General features: G+C 48.6%; 1 protein-coding gene across 5 annotated transcripts in view; it reads left to right on the forward strand.

The window, feature by feature from the left end:
• Positions 1 to 24,956, forward strand: part of ZBTB7C (zinc finger and BTB domain containing 7C) — a 149,152-nt gene that overhangs the window by 12,287 nt on the left and 111,909 nt on the right. The window contains exon 1 of one of the 5 annotated variants that reach the window (XM_033086336.1): positions 7,776 to 7,917. The exons of 2 other annotated variants lie outside the window; for them this stretch is intronic. The gene's annotated coding sequence lies outside the window, so the exon portion shown is untranslated. Of the gene's footprint in view, positions 1 to 7,775; positions 7,918 to 18,185; positions 18,257 to 21,234; positions 21,272 to 24,956 lie in introns of those variants that run through there. 2 more of the 5 variants (XM_033086338.1, XM_033086339.1) reach the window with 2 other exon arrangements.

Genomic DNA, 24,956 nt, shown 5'->3' on the forward strand with positions numbered 1-24,956 from the left:
GCAGGATAGTGTGGTGTGTCATTTCCTCCCCAGCAGCCATTCAGCCTGGCACCGTGTGGGCTCTGCCACCCCCTCCCCTGCCCCGGGCACAGATTGCTCCTTGTTCCAGTTGTCTGTACCACCCAGGGCTTCCTTTCCAAGTTTTCTCACACCCTTTTATAGCTGCGCAGAAGAAAGCTTTAAAGCCACACAAAGGAGGAACCAAGCAGGCAGGAGGGATGTCTTTAAAAACCAGGCATGTTTCTCTGCAGAGCCACGGTGGTGGAGAAAAGCTGGGAGAGCTCTGGCCATGCCCAGCACGAAGAACAGGTTCAGCCCTTGTCTTACAGCTGGGGGCAGCTGGTCGTGTGTGCTGTGTATCCCTGACCCTTTAAATGTGAAGTCAGCTGTGTTTTCAGGTTCCAGTCCAGGCTGGGAGGAGTGAAGCAGGGTGAATCTGAGCTGGGCATCTCTGGATGCCTGTGATGAAGACTTGGTTGGGTGCGGTGACCCTGATGCTCCTGGTGAAAGCATCAACCACAGTTGTGTCTCGTACATTTTGGGGATGAGGGAGAAGACCAGCTTTCCTGTTCCTCGTGCGCAGAAAGAGCATTAGACTGTCCTGCTTTCTGCTTCTCTTGTTTCTCTTGATCAGCAGCTCATTTCACCAAGGACCCGTCCCAGAGGCAGGACCTTTCGCCCTCACCAGTTTGCTTAGGTGGCAATCAAACAAATGACCTGGAGGCAAGCAGCAATTCATTACAGCCCTCATTTAGCATGCAGTAAAATGTGCCGTATACCTTGTCTTCTGATCAATAAGTTGTATATTATACACGAGTCAATGTGTTTACATCACAAGGAGGCTTCTCACTGCCTCCTTTCTGCCGGGCTCTCTTGGCCTGGGATGATGGATCGACGCTGGGATGATGGGGAGGGATATTGTTAAACAGTAATTGGTTACTGAATTATTTAGCTGCACAATCCCTGTGGCAGCAGCACTGCCATTCAGCGCTTAACTTGCAACTGTCTCAGCTGAGGAACAAATACAGGGGCCCTGCAAGCTCAATGGAGCCCGAGGCACAATAATTCTGCAGGACTGTGCTTTAAAGAAGAGGTTTACAGTTATTTTGACAACGATAGCCTTATGGAGAGGGAAGTATATGCTAATTGCTTACAGGCTGTAAGCTGGATTCTGCTGCTATCATAAGAAAAAAGTGATGTTGTTGCATTGCAGGTTCCCCAAATTAAAGGTGAGCATCTCCCTGTGCCTTCTGACTCCAGTGGTGTTTGGAGGTGCAGCTGAGTCATCTCTTGGGCTTATGTCCTGGGTCCCTGCAAGAAATGGGCTAATTCACAAAGCAACCTGACTTGGCAGGCAGAAAACCCAACCCAAGTTAAATGTTAAGCTCCTCAAAACCTTGTTGCAGTGGTGGGTGTCTGGTTGAACACCACCAGTTCATTCCAGGCCGGTGGTAATGCTCTCCTTGCACTAACCTGCATCACAACCTCACCACTCACGAGTCCCTCCTGAATTTTCAGCAGTTACTGACAGTCCTCTACCTTTGAGATACACTGAGAAAATCTTTCAGCAGATTCTGTTCCAGCACGTGCTCTTGATTTGTGTTTCCCTGCATATTTCAGGCAGTAGAGCCAGGAAGGAGGCACTGCACACTGGTACCTCTTTGTACCAACTCTCCTGTGAGTGCAGCCCTTCAGCTGAAGCTGTTCCAGTTCCTCCCCTGCCAGGCAGTTCCTTTTGTCCCTTTGGTGTCTGTGTGTGTAGGAGTCTGTAAGAACGATCTGGTGACTTCAGGGTTTGCTTGGAATTGCCTGAGATCTGGTGGCTTGAACTTATTTCTTCCTTGTAGGTGCTGCCTGTGTTCTCAGTGTGGATGGCAAGACCCTGATTTGATGCACTTCTCTTTTAAAAGCCCAAAGTTGTGTTTTGCTCCTGTGGATGGATAAGGAGCTGGGATGGGTGGGGAGGAAGGAGGTGCAGGCTGTTTGCAGGGGGTTGTTCTCAAACTGGTTGTCCCAGCAGTGCCTGGTGTTTGCCATGGGATGGGCTGTTCCCTCACTGCTTTAATTTGAGTTAATTTGGTGCTGAGGAATAGGAGGTTCCCCGAATTTAGGAGTGAAGAATGTCATCCATGGCACACCCCAGAGCAGAAGAGGGTGCCCATGAGCATCACCAGGGACCTGCAGCTAAAACTTTTCCATCCAATACATAGGCAAGGCCACTGGTTGATGCTCTGCTGACTTTCCCGAGCACAATTCGGTTATTGCTATTAATTTTACTAACTTGCCCCCGTGCCTGGCATATACAGCACTGGGGCAGGACTCTGCTTTACTGCACAGGGCATAAATATTCTGCTTGAAAGTCCCAAATGTCCTTGTCCAGTCCCACAGCAGGAGGTTTGATGCCTGCCAGTGGAGCCCAGCTTTGTTTTTCCTCCTCTTCCCTGTGTAACCAAGAGCAGGATCCAACCCTATGATTCAGACCTTCCCAAAGACACATCTCGGGGAAGATTAATCTCCCTAATGGAAGCTGGGCTAGTGACAGCTGTGACTTTCAAACCCTGGTCCCAAATAAACCAGGGAGATCTGGGAGGCTTGTAACTTTCTGAGCAAGTGATGTATAAAGCTAAATAGTTATAATTAACTTCAAAGCATGAAACAGTCCAAGCAAAAACAGTTCAAGCAGAGAAAAAAAAAAAAGAAAAAATTCCTCCCTTGATTTGTGTTAAAAATGAGTTGATTTTTGTGTCACATTATCTGTGCCTTTAATATAAAGAAGATTTTTAAAAATTCTGAATTGTAATGGGCAGCTGATAATTAAGTTCTCCCTTTCCTTGGAGTAGTGTGGTTCTGTCACTGGAGGGAGCTGCCTGAAGCTGGTATGTTAGGAAGCAGGGTTATTGTTGTGTAAATCAGTGTGAGGTCACTTAATTAAACACAGCCAGGGCTCTGTGGGTCTCTGGAGACTGTAGTGGAGTGGTGGCCGAAGCAGAGGGGGTGGCAGGGCTGGGGACAGAGCCTTTGGCACAGTCCCTTTATTCCTCTACATGATCTGCCTTGTGGCTGGTGGAATCGGGCATGGATGGATGCAGAATACGGGATGACCACAGGGAATTTCAAGCTTTGCCCATCTCCCCATGTGTTATTTTTTTTTTGGGGTGCTGCCTCGACTCTGCACACTCCCCAAGCCTGGAAGATCTGGCTGGTGCTTTCCAGGCACCATCCAGCAGCCCTGGCTGTGCAGCCCCACTGTCTCCTTCCTGCACGGAAATGCTGGGTGAGTTTCTTCCGAAACAAACTCCACGTTGGCAAGGCAGCCCCGGCTCTGTTTCATGCATCCTTGCCTTCAGTGTTGGGCTGGAGCTTGCATCCCAGGAAAATAATACACGTCCAGGAGGCCAAGACAAACAGTGTCTGCCTGCTTTTTTTACGAGCTCCTGTTGCTTCTCCCAGCCATCACCACTATTCCCTTAATAAGGGAGTTTTTGATCTCCAGAGGGAACTTCCTCACTTCTCAGGGTTGAAACCAAGGTGGTTGGCAAAGGGAAGGCCTGGAGAAACAGGGGACTCCTGCTCTCTGCAGCCTTTTGCATGGCAATTTTTTGATTTAGAGCCTCATTCTGGTTCAGACCTGGGGATGATCAGCTTTTAACTGCCAGAGGGAAGGGTTAGATGGAGTATTGGGAAGAAATTCTTCTTTAGGTGGATGAGGCCCTGGCACAGGTTGCCCAGAGAAGCTGTGGCTGCTCCATCCCTGGAAGAGTTCCAGGCCGGGTTGGATGGGCTTTGGAGCAACCTGGAGTAGTGGAAGGTGTCCGTGCTGATGGCTGAGATGGTGTGTAAGGTCCCTTGCAATCCATGCTGTGGTCCTGTGGAAAGGACTGTTAGGTTTTAGTGGAAATGCAGACAGTGCATTTTGATGGGAGATGAGATGCTCCAGGTGCCAGCCGTCTCCCCCAGGACTAACCCAGCAGCAATTCTCATCCTGGTGACTTCAAGCACAGACTGTGGCCCCAAAACCCCCAGGGCCCTGTGAAAATTCTACCAGGAACATTGGGTAGATGTAAATGATTCAGCCCAAATCTTGGGCCTGTAGCATCAACATTCTGCTTGAAGCCCCAACTTCTGTTATCAGGTGATGGAGTGGGCTGTCCACTTTGGTCAGTGGACTGAAGGGGAGAGCAGCATGTACTTCTGTGTTCATGGTTTGGAGTAGAAGCTCAGAATCTTGTCTGCCATTCAGACTTAGAGGCAAAGAAGTAATTTGTTTAAGCCATGGGAATTTTTTTCGTTTGGAAACTGCCAGGGGGGTTTTGAACCTCCAGGGCTTGCAGTTCCAAGTGTGACAATTAAAAGTTTGGGGGTATTTAGTGAACTCTGCATAGCTGTTTTTCCTCTTTCATAGCTCCATCATACCTTCTAATTAATTCCCTTTAATTGCTTTTAATTTCCTTTCCTCCTCATTTCTCCTTCCGTATAACTAGTGCTGTCATCCTTTTAGTTTGCCTTTCATGTTGGAGACTCTCTATTTGATTTCGTTTCATCCACATTGTGTCTTGCAGCTATTTCACTCCTGGAAAGCTCCAGCTCCAGAGATAAAATCTAAGTGGATTCAGAGAACCTGAAAGGATCGCATGCTTCATGGCTTTCCCTTCAGTAATATGGGAGATAAACAGGATGTAATAAAGGATCCTTCCCTCCTTGGAAAAGGGCCATTTCACATCACCTGTATTTTTGTGGTACTGCCATGCCAGGGATGCTCTTAGTCACCAGTGACAAGATAAAGATCCTGCTGGTCCCTGCTGCTGGCGGGTGTCTGAGGCTGGAATGGGCCCCTGGGATGACACACTGTCTCTTGATTTACCACCTCTGCTCTACCCAGCAGCATTCCCACTGCTGGGACATGGCCTGGCAGCCTGCTGGCAGCCCTGGTCCCTGCCTGGATGGTGGGGGTGACACAGGGAGCGTGGTAGCCTGCTGGTTTTGGCCAGATAAGGTCAAGTTATTAAAATCTTGACATTTGTCTCTGAGAGCTTTTGGTTTTAATGTGCACCAAGGGCGCTGTGTGTTTTGACTGAGGTGCTTTCCACTCCAGTCAAAAATAAAAAATAAAAGTGAGCAGAACCTCTTCTGTACGCTCAGAAGAGTCCTGTGGGGTTGAATGTGTAGGTGACTATCAGCAGAGCTCCATGGGACTTGGTCAATATTCACCATCTGAAGAGCTGGCTGCGGGGTGGGAATCACAACTCAAACTTCTTGAATGGGGATCAAATTGCTTTGTCTCATCAAACATTTTTTTCCCTGCTGCTTCTCCATTCATAATGGTGTTTTAACATTGCCTGCCTTGATGTTTTTTACCCAACAGAGCTAAGTGGGGGCTTCCTCTCTTTCTTCTCCGTGGAAAAAATGACCAGCAGCATCTAGTTCTGCCTGGAGCTGGCCCAGTTGCCTGTTTTATGTTGCTTGTTTTATGCTGGTAAAACCCTGGAGGAGTTAACAGTGGGATCATGAGGAATTTGGCTGGAGCTGTCAGCTGGGGACTTTGGTGGTGAGGAAAGTTGCAGTACTCTGGCTGGGGAGTAGAAGGTAGCGTGGAGCACCAGGGGCTGTCCCAGCTGCTGTGAGCTGGGCTCACGCACCACTGCTAGGGCTGGGCTGTGGGGCAGCTCTTTAGAGCCTGGTGAAGAAACTTTGGGCTAATCAGGCTGCTGGGAGGGAAGGAAACAGTGTGGAATTTGTGTGGAAATTGATAGCAGAGGAAGCTGTGGGAAGAACGTGATCCCAGGACTTTGAGGTGCCAAGAAGAGCAGTGATAGAGACAAACACAGCTTCTGCCACCAAAAAAACTGACTCACGCTGCCTTGGAAGCTTGTAATGGATTATTAGTGTGGTTTTACTGGCAGTCTGAATGGAAGTAGAAGCAGCTGAGCCTTGGAGGGTCCCCAGGCAGCCCTCCCTGAGTCAGTGGCTGTTCTGGTGAGTGTCTGTCGTGGTGAGCTGGTGCAGCAGAACGGGTGGGAGATATTCAGGGCTGGTCAGCCAGCTGTAGGGTCTGGTTTTTCAGATTCTGGCATCCTGAAATCCCCTTTTAGGGGGATACAGGAATAATGAGGTCCTAGTGAAGTATCCCTTTTGGATACGGGAGAAGTCCCGCTGCTCTCTGCCCCATCCAGGTGGGTCCAAGCTTGGGCAGGAGCTGGTGGCCTTCAGGTTAGCCCTGGGGCTGTTCCTGCTGTCTGGGAGCCTGGGACTGGAGTGGCTCTGGGCCAGGCAGTCACTAGGATGTACTATTTTGCAATAAACTGATCTGAGCACTTTGTGCCTTTGCATTTGAGTGTGAATCATCCTGGCTGGAACTGAGAGTGAGCAATCTCTGGAGATGGCAGTGGGGCAGGTTGGTGGCAGCCCCAGGCTGGGTGGCAGCTGTGGGGGAGCCTCCTTGTCCCCATCCTTTCTGGGCATGTCCTTGTGGCTGAATCTGGGGCTGAGGGGCAGCAGCTGCTTGCAGACTTGACCCCTGGTCCTTTGAGCAGCATCTTTCTCAGATCCTTGGGGGAATTAGGGAATAATTGAATAGTTGGGAATAATTGAATAGTTAGGGTTGGAAGATTATCTTCTCCAACACCCTGCAGTGAGGAGAGATGTCTTGAAAAAGACCAGATTGCTCAGAGCCCCACCCAGCCTGACCTTGGACACTTCCAGGGATGGGGCAGCCACAAGTTACCTGGGCAGCCTGTGCCAGGACCTCCCCACCCTCAGTGTAAAAATTCCATCCTTCTACCTAGTTGAAACCTACCTCCTTTAAATTTAAACTCATCATTGCAGAAAGTTTGTTGTCATCTTTATTTGAAACCTCTTCTAGCTGCTGGCAGATGCTCTGAGAGAGCAAAAGGGGCTCTCTTGTGCAGAACACCCCCAGCTCTGCCAGAGCAGAGGGGCTCCAGCCCTTGGAACATTTCCGTGGCTTCCTCCAGCAGGTCCAAGCAGCAGGAGTTGTAGATCCTTCTCCAGGGTGTGATGAGGAGATGAATGTCTCCTCTTTGGCATGAAAAACCACCTCAAAAAAAGTTTTGGGGAGCCAGCCTTGGGCTGCTGCCCCACCCTGGGAGCTTGGCAGACCTGCATCCCCCTGAGGGAGACAGGATGCTTTATTTCCTCGGCATTCGGGCTCTCAGCCGAGCATCCCTCGGCACTGTGCTCCCGACTCTTCCCGCTCTCCCATCTTAATAACTGTAAAGATCAGGGTTGCCAAGGTCTTCCCGTTGCTATAGTGAGATTAGATAGGGCAGAGCACTGCATTCCCTCTGCCGAGGGGAGAAATCACTCCCATCCCTTCCCTGGCCTTCAACAGCCAGGTTTTTTTTCTCATCCACCAGCAGCTACTAATTGCACCTGAAAGACACGCCACGTATTTCACTGCAATTAATATTTCATAGCTTTAAAAAAAAAAAAAAAAGAGAGAATTAAAAAAAAATAAAAATTTAATTATCGCAGCATTTTTCTCCTGGAACCAACTTAAAGAGGCTCTCTGGCTGGAACGAGTTTACAGCGCTAAATTGTGAAGTTAAAATATTTATCTTCATAAACACGTCACTCGAGCCGTGCTATTCCTCACAGGGTCATTAGCAAGAGGCACGTTAGTCCAATCAGGAGGTGCCTGGGAGACAGAGATTTGCCTTTTGCTTCTGGGCGGGGTTAGGAGATGATTTATTAAACGAATTTGAGAGCTGTGAGTCTGGCCAGACCTCTGAGTCAAACTGCTGTAGGAAAAAAAAAAAATCCCACCAGCTGGAGCTTTTGCAGGCGGAAGATGGGGTGCAGTCATTTTGGTACTGTTGGTTTGCTGGTGTGGAGGTGTCCTCCCCAAAAACTCCCGAGGACGTACAGCAACTGATCCAGGCAGCCGTCATATTGCAGGAGGTAGTTTGCATTTTAATTTTCTCAGGTTTAATTTTCGTTTTCTCAGGTTTTATTTTCACTTTTTCAGTTTTTGTTTTAATTTCCTTGGTGCACCTGCGGGGCTTGGCTGGGTTTGTGTAAGAATTCAGGTGAGATTTCCCTGAGTGTAGGAGCGCACAGCTTGGGGCATGGCATGTTGTCACACCCCTCCACCTCCTTTTTGGGTTTAAAATGTTGGTTTTGAGGCCATAAAGTTTACGCCCTATAACCCAGTACCAGACATGCTCTGGAGAGTGATGCCTGTGATCTGCTGAGTGTGTGTGGGGGGGATGGAGGGTTTAGGTAATTGTGTGTTTTTAGGACTTGAGGTTGTATTTCGTCTTGGGTGCTGGCATGCCAGGACATGGAGTGGGGTGAAGGATATGGGTCTTTTGGAGGTGTGGTGCACTTGCCAAAACTCATTTATTTTCTGGGGAGCCAGAGGTGTTTGTGTCTGTAAACCTCTCTGCTCTTGAGAGTGGGGAGGAACATGCACAGGGAGAGCTTTTGGTGGACCCATATCCTGGGAGAAGGTCCTTGGCTGGTGACAGTGGCAGAGCTTGGTAAAGATTACTCAAGCTGTAGATCTGTTGTGGGGTTTTTCCCCTCTGAAATCCTATTCAACTTCTTGGGTCCCCATCAATTTATTTATACAAACCACACAGGCAATGCCACAGGGTCTGACCAAGATCATTCCAGGGTCTTGCACCCCAACTGATACTTGGGGCTCACCCCTTGCTGCAGCTTGGGTAGCGGGGAGAGGGGTTGAAGGAATGTGTGATACCTGCAGGAAGGACAAGTTCAGAACAGAGAAAAGCAAAGAGCAAGGTGCTGTTGGTGTTTTGAGAAGGCTCTTGTGTGCCGTTCTCTGGGCAGAGACATGTAGCCTGAGCAAGAGCAGAGGTACATCAGTCTTCCTTCCCAAAAGCAAACCTTGACTTTGAGTGAAAATTTTGAAAACAGATGATCTCCTGAGCAGCACTTAGGGCTATCTTTACAGAGAGGACTGTTGTTAGAGACCCTGTTCTCTGTAGGAAGCCAGTTCTTGCAGGCATTTTCCAGTAGGTCCCAGTTTGTACCATCTGTCCTTCTCTCTCCCTCTGGCTGTCTGCTGATCTTCCCCAGATGTGCTGTCTCACAGCCCAAGGTGTTCATCACCTGGGCTTTCCCTTTCTTTGCTGGCAGGTTTGAAGTAGCAAACACCACTTGATGCTGACTCTCTGCTCTGCTTCAGCAACTTCAAATCTTGATTCTTTCCTTGCTTCCACCACTTCTCTTGGCTTGAGGTCGGGCTGGGAAGCGCCCAGTGCTCTCCAGGTGCTCTGTTCACATGGTTCTTCGGTAGGTCTGTTGTGATTTCACTTGGTCCTCTTCCAGCAGAGATGGCACGGGGTGTGCTCAGCACTGATCACTGGAAAGAGGTGTATTTCAAGGTTACACCCTGGTGGTAAATGAAGGGCTGATAATTCTGTGATCAGGGAGAGCCCTCCTGCCAGACACACCTAGATCTTTTGGCAGCAGCAAGACACAACCACCATTTCTGGGGAGTTTTATTGGCTGCCCTTTTCCAGCAGAAGGTTTCCTGCTGCTTGCAGCTGCCACAACGAGCATCCTTGGTTTACAGGAACTTTTTGAAGGAGCTTCTGCCTCACCATGGTGTGTCCAAGTGTGGCATTGGAGCTGGAGTCCCAGACAGGGGGACCTGGATGATTTCTGGGCTCTGTCCTGTGCCTTTTTTTATATAAAACACAGGAAGGAGTACCTGGTATGTGCTCTCAGTTTGGCTTCTGTGCTAGTGGAGTTGTGACTCCTGGTAAAACCTTGGCCCTGGAATGAAGCCCACCTTTGGGTGTCCAGGTGAGGAAGTCTCTTTCTGGAAAGCCACGTGAGCCGAAGGGCCAAACTGAGTTTATTATAGTTTTCGGGAGAAGAGTGTCTTGGGACTATGTAAAACTTGCTGTAAGATGCTCTCAGGGGTTTCCAGGTATATCTAAAATGCACTGGGATTTTTAGGGAAGGACCAAGGGTACAGGAAATGAGGGATCAGAGGGCTAGGGAAGAATACATGAGGGAAAATACAGGGAAAAGTAGAATAAAAGCAGTTTCCCTTTATTTGGGAATAAGGATGGGGAGGCCACAGCTGGGGTGAGGGCTAGATCCTGATTTCTAGGGGTGTGTTCTGGAGGCTGGATGGCAGGAAGGAGTCTGGGCTGATGATGGTGAGGTTGATGGTGGATTGGAAGGGGGAATGGGAAGGAAAGTGGCAGCAACAGACTGCAAGGGAGCAACTCCACAGAGTGCTGTGAAACTACTACAGACTTTTGAGTGTGGGGCGTGTCACACCTGGAGAAGTGAGTGGTGCTTGCAGCTGATAAGCTATTCAACTGGCTTTTTCCATGCTGTGAGAGAGAGGGTGATGTGTTTGAGCAATATGCCCAGCCCTTATTCAGGCAGCAGGTGCCCATGAGCAGGTAGGTACCAGCCACAGTGAAACCATCTGTGTGTGACTGCTGCATGGGGAATATGGAGAAAAAGCTGGGAGCAGAGAGAGAGGTGAGCCTTTGGGGTGTTACAGGGCACTTGCAGCTGTTCTGTGGTTTTTGGGGTGTCCAATTCTCCAGCACTGTGGCTGATGCTGCCAGCTGTGGTGCTCATCTCCAGCTCCCCCAGCCGTGCCAGTGGACATGCATTATGCATGGCCACTAAAACTCTCACCCTGTTGCTTCTGATTACAGGGAAATTACGGGTTACTGGGCCAGACTGTGCAGCCTGTGACGTCTGTGGGGCTTTGATGCCCCGAGCAGAATTCGGTCAATGATGCATTCCTAAGTGCAGGTGCTCAGCAGCAGCCTGACCTCAGCCCTGGAGCTCTTCGTTATCCCAAGCCTGGATTTCACAGGGAATTTGCAAGCCCTGAGACTCGCCTCAAATCGTTTGTATAATTTTTTTTTTTTTTAAGCTTTGGCAAAGCATCTGTTCTGGGTGCTGTTTCCCGTGACTCAGAGGGTAAATAGCAGTTGCTGGGCTCACCTGGTTTGCTTGCTAAAAATGAACAGGGAGCAGTTCAGGGGCTTGTTTCCTTCTTGTTTCCTTCTATTTCAGGCAAGTTCATCTCTGATTATGGGCTGTCAAACCTCAGAAATTCCTAGCTGCCTGTCCACTCTCTAATTTTTTATTTTATTTTAAATGAAACAGAAAAGGAACATATCCTTCCTTGAGTGAGAAGTCATAAATACTCCTAGGAGCAGGTGGATTTTGTGGGGCCCCTGGTGTACAGCAGATGAGGGTGCACGCCTGGATTGAGATGCAGGCATGGGGAGCAGCCCAATTTTTTTGGCAGTGGACAGTAAGTATTGAGAAGCTCTGTCATGGGCACATCAAAATATTTACATCCAGCTCCACAGATTTCCTTTGGACCATTTGTTGTGACCTATTATACTGGGAATGTCATGAAGAGGAGGGCTGTCTTTCTCTGCTACTTTTAAGACCTACCAAACTGTAATTACAGTCATTATTTCAAGGCTGTTTCCCATTTTGTGGTAGGCAGGACAGGGCTGAGGGATGAAGGCGTTGGAGTTGGTGTGGATTTACATCCTGGTGTGAGTCTGGGAGGAGATGGCTGCACAGTCTGTGCTCTCACAGTCACAAAGGCACACACTTTTGTATTCATGGTGGACCACTGCCCCTGTGGTGTGGGACCATGATGTGTCCCTCTGCCGTGTGCTGGAGCTTGCTGAGCAGGCTGAAAAGGGCTCTGAGCAGCAAGGTTCAGTTGAAGATGTCCCTGTTCATAGCAGGGGACTGGGTTAGATGACCTTTAAGTGCCTCTTCCACCTCTAAACTGTCTGTGATTCCTCCTGGATCCTGGATCAGTCAGCTCTTAATTTCTGCTGGGAATGCTGCTGATCTCCACACTTTCTGCAGAACAGGTAACTACAGACAGGTCAGCTTGTGAGAGAAAGTAAGGCAAGGACAAATGGCAGAAAGCTGATGTTGAGGGCTGTAATTCATCCCAGGAGGTGAGGGTTCCCTGGAGGGACACTACCTGCCTCTGTGACCACAACAGGTCACTCCACGTTTTGTGTTTCCACTGCCTTGCTTGTGGAGCTTCTCTCTCCTTTTCCAGGGCAGGGATTGTTTTTGATGTTGCAAGTGAAGCAGCAGTAGCTAGCCTAGCATGGTAATATACCCTCCTGGCGAGGTCTGTGGACCTCTCTGTAATATGGCCAGGGAATTGTAAGGATACAACATTCAGGCAATGCCCAAAGCCAGTAGCTGTGGTTCTTCTGATGTCTCTGTCCTAAAGGAGGTGGAGGATGTTAAGGTCTGCAGTGAAATGATCCTGAACTACACTAACTATCCAGAGTTTTAGAGAGTTACCTTGCAAAACTTGCACAAAATGCCAAATTCAAAATAACAAATGGCTTGGGTTCTCCCCCTTTCTTTTAAAATACAAGGAGCCCCAACGTTTCTTACTTTGATCCTTGAAAACTTATAGAAGGCAGCAGTGGATTGGCATGGGTGGGACAATCACCTGGAAGGGAAGAGGCAAATGAAGGAGTTTTTGGGCTGTGGATGGGAGATGGGGAGCCTTAGACTGCTGGTAATCCAGTTAACCTAACTATAGCTGAGGAGGGTCCATCCCCATGGAAAGGGTGGTCAGACATTGGAAGGGGCTGCCCAGGGAGCTTTGGAGTCCCCATCCCTGGAGGTATCCAAGGAATGCCTGGATGTGGCACTGAGTGCTCTGGGCTGGTGAGAAGGTGGATGTCAGCCACAGGTTGGACACAATGGCCTGTGAACTCTTCCCCAACCGGAATTCTTCTGGGATTCTGTGATCCCACTGGGATGTGGTATCATCACTGTGTACGGTGTAGCTGGTGGGAGGTGGGAATGGCTGCAGAAAGAACTGGGGTGTGGAATTGGCAGCCAAGGCAGGAGCACACAGCTCAGTCTGTCCTGCCAGGGGGCTGGAGCTGAATGTTTTACTGCAGCTCATTTCTGCTGCTGAGCAAAGGACAAGGCTTGAGGTCCAGCTGCTCCATGGGTACATTGGTGCTTCAGGACAGAACAGGCTTGGGTTAATACAGGGTAATTCAGTTCTGGGAAGGAGAGTGCTTTTATTCTCCCTTAGAGTTCTTCTTTGGGTTCTTCACAATTAATTTCTGCTCAGGCTCCATGCATGACCTTGCTCCATGCAAGCCACTCCAGCTGAGTTACGTGAAATTGATTTTGGTGGGTACCTAAATAAAGGGCTGGAGTCTCTTGTTTACCTGGTCCTCAGCTGTGAGACCCATAACTTAATTCCATGTGGGAGACTCAAGCACATAGGCTTGAGCATTCTTAGATGCTAATTGAATTCTTGAGCTCTTTTTCCCAACTGGGGAAGGCAGAGACAATACTTTTCTCCCAAGCTCTGGGAGTTTATGAAGCACCTGGAAATACGGGGCTGCAACAGCATGGAGGTTTTCACAGAAAAATAGAGGGGAATTGGCCAAGGTACTCCTTGTGATTGAGATTTGTAAAGCCAGCTGATGCCCATGATCACAGACTGCCAAGGGTGGATCTTTCAGGTCTCTGCTGCTGCAGCTCTTAGCTTGTCTGTGGGTGGAGGTGGCTGGAATTTCAGGCCACAAATCCCCAGGAGACCATCTGAGCAAGTTTATTTTGCTGTAGTTTTTCACTTCTAGTCAAGGGGCCTCCTCCCTTCCCCTTCAAACCCTTCCTTTGCTCTGCGTTTCCTCCTCTGAAATCCTGTTTCCTTCTTCCCACCAGGATTCCCTCCCTACCAAGAGAATCCAAGCTGCTTATTTTAATGTTTGAGATAGATACAACATATGATTGAGGGTCTGGACACCTCAATTTCAAAATGACTGCAGTGCCTCTTTGGTTTTTCCAAAGAGCTGCTGCCCGCAGTCACTGGGCAGGAGGAGGAGGCTTGGAAAAGGTTTTTTTTTTGAAGGAGATGACTCTGTGCTGGAGTTCACAAGGTGATGAAATGCATGCTGGTGATTCCCTCCTGAGGGTTTTCCAGCCCTTATTCCCACCTCCACACACCCAGGGAGCAGTCTGGAGGAGTACCAGCGCTCGGTTCTCCTAATTTTGCTCGCATTCCGAAGTGCACAGCTCTGATCAGGGCTGCTGAGAGCATTTCCTCTGCGTGGTAGTAGAGGAGTAAGTCAGGGTTTTTAATCACTTATTCCAAGTGTAATTCCCAGGCTGTTCTGAGTCACGCCAGGAGCTGCAGAGCAAGGCCCCCCTGTCCCTGGCGCTGGCAGAAGATGACATCGGTGAGGAAGAGCCCTACCAGCCCTGGCTCTGCACACACAGCCTGGGGAAAACGAGGGTCCTGTCTGGTAGGAAAAAGAAATGCAAGGGGTAAAACACAAGCCAGAGGGTTATTTGCCATGGTGACAGTAAGTGTGGCTCGTGGAAGTTGTCCCAGGGTGGTGTTGCGGGACCGTGGTGTGGTGTAGAGCATGACAAGACACGTGGCAGTCAGAGGAGGTGTGGATTTAGGAAGGAGGCTGTGGTTCAGGAGGTACCTTCTGCTCCCTGCTACACAGGTTGCTGTTAGGCAGTGCAAAGGTGTGGCTGTTGGAGGAGGAAGAAGAGGGATGCAGTGGTGCCTCCTGATGCTACCTGGAGAAGTGGTGGATGCCCCATCCCTGAAAATGTTCCAGACCAGCTCAGGCAAGACTTTGAGCCTGACGTAGCTGAAGATGTCCCTGCCCATGGCAGGGATGTTAGACTAAATGAGCTTTAAAGATCCCTTCCAATGTATGATTCTGTGATTCCCAGGAGCTCTGTGTTTCCCATAAAGCTGATTTGGGTGAAAGCCAGAGAAATATCAAGCTAGGACTGTGTGTGCCCAGATACACTCAGTGGGGAAAAGCAGCCTCCTAGGAGAAGGATGAGGTTTTTGGGAAGGAAACATCCCATCTCCCTCAGCCCAGCAGGCTGGGAGAGATTTGGTTTAACATCTCATTATTGCAGTTGCACTCCAGAGATGAGGCAGTTTCACTTTATTTTGATATTAAAGACATTCTTTAAAGAAGTGTCAACCCATAGACTGTCACTTTTACAGTTAAAAAATTGTAGCTGCTTGCCTGGGGTGTATTTGAGAACAGCAAGGAAGAGACTGCCTTAGATTAATAAGTGAAGGTTTAATTAATTGTCATTATTTGCATAATAGTGTCCTCTAATTAATAGGTAATGGGCAGCCTCTGAATTAATGCACGAGTGAGGTCTCCAGTGATGCCATCAGAGAAGGGATTTTATTGCTGGGAAATGCAGTTTTGCTTAGTCTTTTTAGTAAATTTAGTAACTGTGAGAGCCAAAGGGTGTCTGTGACAGTGTGTGCTGTGCCTGGGGTGGCAGGGTCTTTTAGGGACAGCACGCATCTTCTCTAAATGCATCAGACCTGGAATGCAACCAGGGTTTTGTTCAAGGCTGCTGCTGGCCTACTGCAGGCAGAGGCCAGACAAGAAGCTGTTCCTGTGTTTTATTCTGTCTTCAGTAGCTTGGAAAGTGGTTGCTTGTATCGTCTTGTTTTTGTCTCCTTTTTGTTCTTAAAAATCCCTCATTTTGGTGTCCCTGCTTTAGCTGGTGGGTTCTTTTCTGGAGGTCTATGGGCACATGAATGGTTCCTGTCACAGATATGTGCCAGAGGAGATCTCTCTGTCCATCTCTGTCTCTTGTTTTTTGTGCTTTGATTGTGACAGTGTTTGTGGTGAGTGGAATGGGATGATGTGGAATGATGATGTGGATACAGCACTTGGTGTAAGGCAAAACCTGGTGTTAAATTTGGGGCTGGAAAGGAGATAGAAGATGGGGGGCCAAACTCCTCCCTGTAGGTAGGTCCTGACAGTAGGTGGGATTCCAGGCTGAGAGAATGCAGGATGCTATCAGCATCCTGAGGAGTTCAGCATGTGAGAGGAGACAGGCAGAGGGATGTGGATGTGGGAGAACACTGGGGGAAAAATGGGGCATTGATACAGGATGGCTGTTTCTTCATTTTCCTGTCAAACCACCTTAGACCTGTCCCACCTTATTTTGAAGTATATTTTGTTGCTTGTCAGCCTAGTGATTAAAGCACTCTTCCCTACATCCTAATGTGTACTTATACATTGGTACAGGTTTCCCAGAGAAGCTGTGGCTGTTCCTGGATCCCTGTCAGTGTCCCAGGCCAGGTTGGACAGGGCTTGGAGCAACCTGGGACAGTGGAAGGTGTCCCTGCCCATGGCAGGGGGGGGCACTGGATGAGCTTTGAGGTCCCCTCCAACCCAAACCATTCTGTGATGTTATTTGCTGCAGTGAGAATCCTGCAGCTTTCAGAGAGGTGGGTGTGGATGTGGCTTTGTCTCTGTGTTGGAATTTGGACCAGCTTGTACCAGCAGACCTTAGAGCTGATTTAATTTTGTTTCAGTTAATCCACTCCCTATCCTCAAATGAAAACTTCAGTTATGTACCCAGGGAGTTTTTCCTCTCGTTTTCCACTGAACTCTTGTGAGATGCCGTGATCTTTGAGTGATGGTTATAGGCTCTGTCAGAGGAGAAGCATCATTCTGACAGACAGCAGGTATTTTGGAAATAAACGACTGGAAAAAAAAAAGGAACAGGTTGTGGAAGTGAAGAATGTGTATTTTTGTTGCTTCTGTGGTTGTGAACAATCTCTCCTCACCAAAGGCAGCTCTTCAAGAGAGGAAGCACAATTTGGCTAAAATTGCTTGAATGAGGTCATAAAATTATACTCCATGAATGGTCCTGTTATTCACAAAGGACAGTTGTTTGGATAGAAATTGCTGAAGATCTTTCACTGGTACAACGGGGAAAAAAGAGAGAGATTTCATGAGTCTCCCACAATTTAGCTGCTGAGGGATTAATACTGATATAACAGCCAAATACTCTGTTAGAGACCATTTGTACTCTAGTGTACTCCAGGGGCTGTTGCTCCTTGGATGTGATCTTGAGCAGAGCTCATCAGATACTGCTTGAGAGAAAATGCATTTGTGTTATTCCTTAAATGTCAAAACGTGTATCCAGGACCCCTTTTCCAAAGCCTGGAGCTCTTCCTTGCCTTTACTCCTTTAGGTGAGCCACTGCTCATGCATGGGGTGTTTCTGGATGGGGGATTAGTGGGAGAAATCCCCTGGTGCAGTAGGATGCAGGGGATGCTCCACTCACCTGGAATGACAGAGAACTGAGCATGAGCAAAATAGTTACCAAAATTATCTGCAGTGCCAATCAACAAGGCCAGGGCTTCCTGCAGAAAAGAGTCAAGGAACCTTTAAAGCAGCTTGCCTGGAAGAGTGCATGTGCATCAAGCCTTGGATGTGCCACCTTAGTGCATTGGTCCAGTACTAACACACTGGTGTGCTCAAGAGGATTTCCTTCATGGGCTTGGCTTTCAGCTGGAGGATTTGAGTTGATGAAAAGCCCAGATCTGACTTTATACCAACAGGCTTTTAGTTTAGGAGTCAAGAGAAAAGGAACAGCCTACTTAGGAATATTAAACTGACAGAGGGAGGTTCACATTAGATATTGGGAAGGAATTGCTGGCTGTGAGGGTGGGCAGGCCCTGGCACAGGGTGCCCAGAGCAGCTGTGGCTGCCCCTGCATCCCTGGAGTGTCCAAGGCCAGGCTGGACAGGGCTTGGAGCAGCCTGGGACAGTGGAAGGTGTCCCTGCCGTGGCAGGGGATGGCACTGGATGAGCTTTAAGGTCCATTCCAACACAAATCATTTTAGGATTCCCAGAAGCCCTGTATTTCTCATAAGATTGCTTTTTAATTTTTTTTTTGTAGTTCAGCAGATGAAGAGCCAACTTCATTTAATAAGGGATGTTGGCTGAGCTTCAGGGCATGGATTAAATACAGCAGTGTGTGAGGAATGGAGAAAAGACTGAATGCAAAGAGGCTGATTCTTCTGTCCCTAACCTCAAAAAAAAAAAAACAAGAGGTAAAGAGATCCAGAGAAAGGACAGCGGTAGAGAAAAGCAAAATATAGATCTTTCTCTTTATTTTCTTTTTTCGTATTTTTTTTCCCTATTGCATTAGTTCTTTTTTCTGCAGGTGTCTTACAAAAGCAGTGTTTTGTCATCTTCTGTATTTCATACCTCCTGTGTCCGTGCCAGGATACCTGCTTTTATATGGTGGACAATGGGAGTGCACTTGGCACTGAGCCGAAGCCTGAGCTGTTCTGCACCTCATGTGGATTTGAGTTCAAATAAATAGTTTGACTCACTCAAGGAGTGAATCGGAAGAAGGAACTCGAGGGTCTAGCCTACAAGCACCGTGCTGTGCAAACAAGGTGTATAAACATGTAAGTTTTTCTTAAGTGTGCAGTTCAGTGTGAAGCGTGTGCTGGAGCAGAGTTGGCATTTCAGACCCACCATAGCCCTGCTCAGGAGAGTGCAGGGATATTTTGGTTTAGACCTGGCATTATAGACATCCAGGAGAGTGGAAGTTTGTTGTCTGTCACTTTCTCAGATCTCTCTTTGGTGCTAAGTGCTTTCAGTATGAGTAAACTGCAGTGTTAAAAAATAAAAAGAGGGAAAACAACCCCCCTGGAGCCTCCACAGCAAAGTGGGGACAAGATGCTGGTCCTGTGTTGAGATTCCTTGCTGTTAGAAAAAGTTGGTACCTTGCTGGTGGAGGCTTGGGACAGGTTCTCCTGGCCTTGACTGATTTTGGTCCCTCAGTCACCCAGCGAGGTCACATCAGCATGGTGATGGTTTTAAGCCATTATCTGGATTGGAGCCACTGAGTGTCACCAGGAGGGAATGGTGTCGCCAGGAGGGAATGGTTTTAGTCTTAAAATAAAAGAAGAGAGATTTAGAATAGGTATTGGGAAGGAATTTGTGGCTGTGAGGGTGGTGAGACCCTGGCAGAGGTTTCCCAGAGAAGCTGTGGCTGCCCCATCCCTGGAAGTGTCCAAGGACAGCTGGATGCGACCTGGAGCAACCTGGGACAGGTTCATTCAGGACCTCATTCCCATGGTGGTTGGCACTGGAACAAAAGACCCTTTAAAGACCATTCCAACCCAAACCCTTCTGTGATTCTGTGTGACATCTGGAAACACAGCTGTGGGACACCTCCACCAGGTTGGACAGCCCACGTGAGCTTTGCAGCTGCTCTGGAGTCCCTGCTGAGTCCCACCAGCAGCCTCTTGGAAAGCCAGAAGGGGTGTGACCGCCCTGGTGACCCCAGAAGTCTTCACCAAGGCCTCAGGCTGATGGATGTGCTTATCTGTATGAGTATTCCTCATCTGAGGAGGGGCTGTGAGATGATACCCTTGGCTGTCATTGCTGGCTGGTTTTGTCATGCCTCCAAAGCCTTGCAAATCACTCACGGCGTGACATGGTCGTCTGTGTATGAGAGGTGAGATCTACTCAGGAATTGTTTTTATTATGTGTTGGTGATAGCAGATAAATAATGTTCCCTCTGGCTTGTGCACGGGGAGATGATTTTCTTCCGTGCCTTCAAATGAGGTGATTAATAACAACCATTAATCCCCATGAATGACAGCAGTATATTAAGAGCAAAACACATGTTAAAATAATTTGAGAGGCTGTTGTTGGGTCATAGGCTAACTCATTCTCTTCATATATAATATTTTCATAAGGTGTAAATATTTCTAGGCTTGAGATGTTGGCTGGAGATCAAGTTTTGGGTATCAGCGTCACTGTCTGGACCAAAACTGAACTGAACTTCCCGTGTAAGTTAATTAAAGTAGATTTAGAGTGGATATTAGGAAGAAATTTCATAATGTGAGTGTGGCAAGGCCCTGGCACAGGTTTCTCAGAGCAGCTGTGGCTGTCCCTGGATCCCTGGCAGTGTCCAAGGCCAGGTTGGAGCAACCTGGGATGGTGGAAGCTGTCCCTGCCCATGGCAAGGGGTGGAATGGGATGAGCTTTAAGGTTTATTCCAATCTAAACCATCCTGGGATTCTGTGGATTCAAAAGCTGGATTTCAGAAAGTCTGGACTATTCATAAGCTTAAATTGAATTTGGCAACTGGATATGTTGAAAATCCCCAGGGGGAGCTAATTTATTTTTAATGTCCAGGCATTTCAAGTGAAATGTCAGAATGAAATGTGTCATTTTGGAAATGCCAAAACATTTTCTTTTTGACAGCTTCTCAATGAAGCTTTTCAACTTTCTGTTTGGGAATTACAGTTAACAGTTAGAAGGAGGAAAGATTAAACAAGACTTGGTGGTAGTGGACAAAGACATTTAGTTTTGATTCAAACAAAACGTAGGGGGTGGCAAGCTTTTCTTTCTCTTTCTGTGTCACTGAACCTCTTTCACTTCCACCCATTGACTCAAGACATTTTCCTCCTGCTTTTCATACAAGTAGGACATGTCATTAGATTTAAAAAAAAAAATGAAGTTACTCACCTCTTCCAGCTCCTGGAATGCCCTGGTTTGGAATTTTTGAAAATGACAGATGGAAAACTCAGGAATATGTAAACCAGCCCATTCTATGTGGTGATCCTAAATTCAGAATTTCATGGCAGGGCTGTAGGGCTGCCTGTGGTGACCAGGGCAGCATCCCAGCCCTTGCTGGCCATCCTGAGCTCCACAGTAAAGCAGGTGAGACTCTGATGAATCCACTGGCAGGAGTTACAGAGGCATCATTCCAGGGCTAGAGGAGGTGATGAGACGCCTTGGGGAGTTGGCACCACAGCTTAGGAAGCATTGTCCTGACTGAACTCACCAAGCACAGCGAGGTGGTGGATTCCCCATCCCTGGAAGTGTCCAAGACCAGGTTGGATGGGACTTGGAGCAGCCTGGGATGGTGGAAGGTGTCCCTGCCCATGGCAGTGGGGTGGAGCAGGGTGGTCCTTCCAACCCAAACTGTTCCATTATTTTACAATCCTGAGCTGCTGTGCTGCCCGTTCTCTCCCAGCACCATCTTCCCACCCTCCTAAAAGCAAAGTCTGTGATTTTTTCAGGTCAATGCCCCTTTTTATTTTGGAGGGTAAGCTCAACAGACATCTCGGTGATGCAAGATGTTTTCCTTTGTAGGGCTCGTTACCACGCGTCTGGCGGTGGAGTGACATCATTCCCACGCTGGGGTCTGCAGTGAGCCATTGATCTTGATGTACCCTCTTTGCAGGCAGTAATGTGTGTTCTTTCCTTAGCATTTTGGGCAGGAGATGCATCATGCTGCCTGCTGGAGCCCAGGGAGGAGCATCATCAAAATGAAGGATGCCAGAGGCTTAATTGGTCTTTGAGGACCAGCCCCCAGCTCGTTTCTGTCTTCAGCTCCTTTCCACTGTAGTCGTTCCCCTGGGTCTGAAGAATTGGTATGAAAAAAAGAGTTTTCCATCGCAGTGAGTCTCAACTAATTTTATTCTGTGTTCTGGAGGAAACTGTGCAATATTCAATAGGCAGGAAACAGATGAAATTGAAAAAAAAAAAAAAGAAATCACAGGGTTGTCCAGAAATTACTCTGAAAAAGCTGATTTTTCAGACCATAATTGTTTGCACCTTGTTTGAGCCATCCCTCAGCAGTCTGGGGGCTGTAATTCTCTGCTGTGTTGTCATTTGCTCCCATGAAGCAGAGAGCAGCCCTCTCCTGCCTTTTTGCAAGGCTTTTTGTAAAGGCAACACCACCCAACAGGGGAGCTGAGGACACTGGAGGTCAGGGCTGGACATGCTGACTTCCTTTACCCTAATTAACAGGCTGAGCTTCCAAATGCAGCCCAAAAGCAAGTGTGTGGTGGTGGGGGAGGCAGGGGGAGTTGGGACGCGTGGAGGGGTGAGCGATCCCTCTGGAATTGCCGGAGAATTCCCGTGCCCACTGGCGACTGGGAGCTGTCAACGCCGCGGCGCGCGAGATGGAGGTCGCAAACCTCTGGAGGAACATTTTGCACAGTGTGGATCCAGTAGCTGTCATCCACATCCGAGGTTTGGGAAGAGCTGCGTGCAGGGGGATGGCAGCAGCCTCGTAGCTTTTGTTTCTTTAATTGCTAACAGCAAGGCACTGCTGTTCTCTGGAGGAGAGGGGAGATGCTTGGGTTTATATTTCTCTTCTCCCATTACTTTTACCTGGCTTGCTTCAGTCTCTGCTGCTGAGCTCCGGAGGATTTTCATGCTGTTAAAATAGAATTAGCCAGCACCAAAGCAAGGGATTTTTTTTTTTTTGAAGCTTATTTAACTGTGAGACAGCAATAGGGAAATGTCACCAAACATTTGCTTGGTTCTGCCGTCAGGTTGGTGTAGCAGGGCTTTCAGATGGTTGCCCATATGTGGAGAAAACACATTTTCTGTTACTCATACTGCAAGCAGCTGTGTCTGGAAAAGGCAACCTGCAGCTCTCTTTGCTACAGGGTGCAAGGCAAAATTCATTTTCTGTGGCAGTGGCAAACTTTGGATGGGGTCTAGAAGGGTTTTGGGTAGCTGATGATGCAAAAGTATTACTGCTCTGCATGGTGGCTGTTGTTTTGCTTTAGCTGGTGTGGCCCTACTGCTAAAACAAGGCTGAATTGCCACCCTAGGGCTATTTTGTGGAGCTCCCTCCTGCACCATGGTTTGCAGCTGATTGTTGGTGGAGATGTCTCCACTTTGCACAGTGGGGAGAGATGTCACAGAATGGTAGAATGATTTGGGTTGGAAGGAATCCAAAGATGAACTTAAAGCCCATCAAATTCCATCCCCTGCCATGGCAGGGACACCTTCCACTGTCCCAGGCTGCTCCAATCCCATCCAGCCTGGCCTTGGACACTCCAGGGATCCAGGGGCAGCCACAGCTGCTCTGGGCACCCTGTGCCAGCCCTGCCCACCCTCCCAGGCAGCAATTCCTTCCCAATATCCCATCCAGCCCTGCCCTCTGGCACTGGAAGCCATTGCCTGTGTCCTGTCCCTGCATGCCTTGTCCCCAGTCCCTGTGCAGCTCTCCTGGAGCCCCTTCAGGCCCTGCCAGGGGCTCTGAGCTCTCCCTGGAGCCTTCTCTTATGCAGGTGAGCAGACCCAGCTTTCCCTGAACCTGTCTCTAGAGCTCAAACATGGTCTCCTCTGGACTCATTCCTGCAAGTCCATGTCTTTCCAGTGCTGAGGACCCCAGAGCTGCGTGTGGGACTCCAGATGGGGTTGTGTCAGAGCAGAGGGTCAGAGTCCTCTCCCTAGACCTGCTGGCAGTACCTCTTCAGATATCGTCTGCTGTTGTGGGTTGACCCTGGCTGGATTTCAGGCACCCATCAAAGCAGCTCTCTCATTCCCCTCCATAACTGAACTGAGGAGAGAAAATATAATGTAGAATTCATGAGATAAGAGCCATGAGAGATCCCTCACCAAATACCATCATGGAAAAAAACAGATTCTGGCATGTGCTTCCCTCTCCATGGGCTTTCTGTGGGGTCACAGCCTCCTCTCAGGCTGCTGTGGGCTCCTCCAGGGGCTGCAGGTGCACCTCTGCATCCCTGTGCCCCCCACGGGCTGCAGGGGAATCTCACCTCTGGCAGCTGGAGCAGCTCCTGCCCCTCCTTCTCCACTGCCCTTGGTGTCTGCAGAGTTGTTCCTCTCACATGTTCTCACTCTGCTCTTCTATGGCCACAATTGCAAATGGGAAACAACTTTTTTCTCCTTAAATCTGTTATCACAGAGGCATCACCATCTTTCCTGATGGGCTTGGCCTTGGGCTCTGTCCTGGAGCTGGCTGGCCTTGGCTCTGCTGGATATGGGGAGCTGCTGGCAGCTTCTCACAGAAGCCACCCCTGCAACTACCAAAGCCTGGCCATGCAAACCGAATAACTCTGGGTAAGAGCATTTTCCACCCACACACCTACAGGCAGGTATGAAGCCCTCATGGACACTGGGATCTCCCATGCACCAGCTTGTGCACTGAGTCAGTGCCTTCAGGTTGGTCAGGGCTTACTCTTGCAACCTGTGCCATAGTTATCCTGCTCCAAACCCAGCAGGATCTGTGCCAAAGGAGCACATGCTTATCTGGCCGAAAAAAACCCCAACCCACCCTTGAGCCTATTTAGGGTGCCTGTGATTTATTATTTTCTTTATACAGTGCAAATGGGGAGTGCCTGTGTGGCAATACAAAGCAGGAAGAGAAATGCTGCTAAGTGCTGATTACTTCTTCATGTGGGCACAGCAAGGGTTCACTCAGAGGTCTGGGGAGAATGGTGTTTTTGTGATTCTGTAAATGGCTGCACTCAAAGGTGGTAATTTGAATTTCTCTAGTCTGTAATATATATATCTTATTTTTATGTTTTATATATATATTTATTAGCCTGGATAGATCCAGTGGTGACGTTTTGGCTCAAGCCCCCGTTCCTTGTTAGCAGCATGCTTCTGTTATCTTTTGAGATGAAAGGTGCCCCAGAAATGTAAACCACTGATGAACTGTGCTCCTTGTAATGTAAAATAGTAATAATAAATACTGTCCTGCTGTTCCCCTCATCCCTTGTCGTCACAAAGCACTCCATAAATTGCACTCCAGCCTCTTGCATTCCAGCTGTTGTGCGTACCGAGACACAGCCGTGCGTGGGAATAAAAGAAATACTACCTTTGGGGTCAGTGCTGATGTTACCCACAGGTTAATGCGAGTGGTTTGTATTTCCCTTCACTCCCCCTTAATCCAGTCTCTGATCCATGTTGATCTGGAGGCTGAGTTCAGCCTACAGCAGTTTGTGCCTTTATCTCAGTTGAGTCCTAGTACCAGCTGGCACAGTGGCTGTTTTGCATCCCTCTGGTCTTGGCAGAGTCAGTGACCTGGTCTCTGCTCACCAGGCAGTAGATTGAGGCTCAGTGGAATCCTGGGTGTTCACCTGTCCTAAAAATGTGTTTCTGAAGACCTTGCTTTGCTGCCTTTTCCTGTGGATTTAAAACTGCTGCCTGGCGCGATGTGATGCTTAGATTTCCCTTTTGCAAGCAGTGTTCCTCTCCTCCTGGGCTTGGGCCTTTGCTCATGGAGGAGAGTCTCAGCCATCCCTAAATCACGTTTTCCTTCTGTCAGCCGCACCTCCTTCCCATCCAGCATCCACTTAGAGGGTGAGTGTTTTGGAA

This window comes from Catharus ustulatus, chromosome Z (assembly GCF_009819885.2).
Source record: "Catharus ustulatus isolate bCatUst1 chromosome Z, bCatUst1.pri.v2, whole genome shotgun sequence".
Lineage (NCBI taxonomy): Eukaryota > Metazoa > Chordata > Aves > Passeriformes > Turdidae > Catharus > Catharus ustulatus.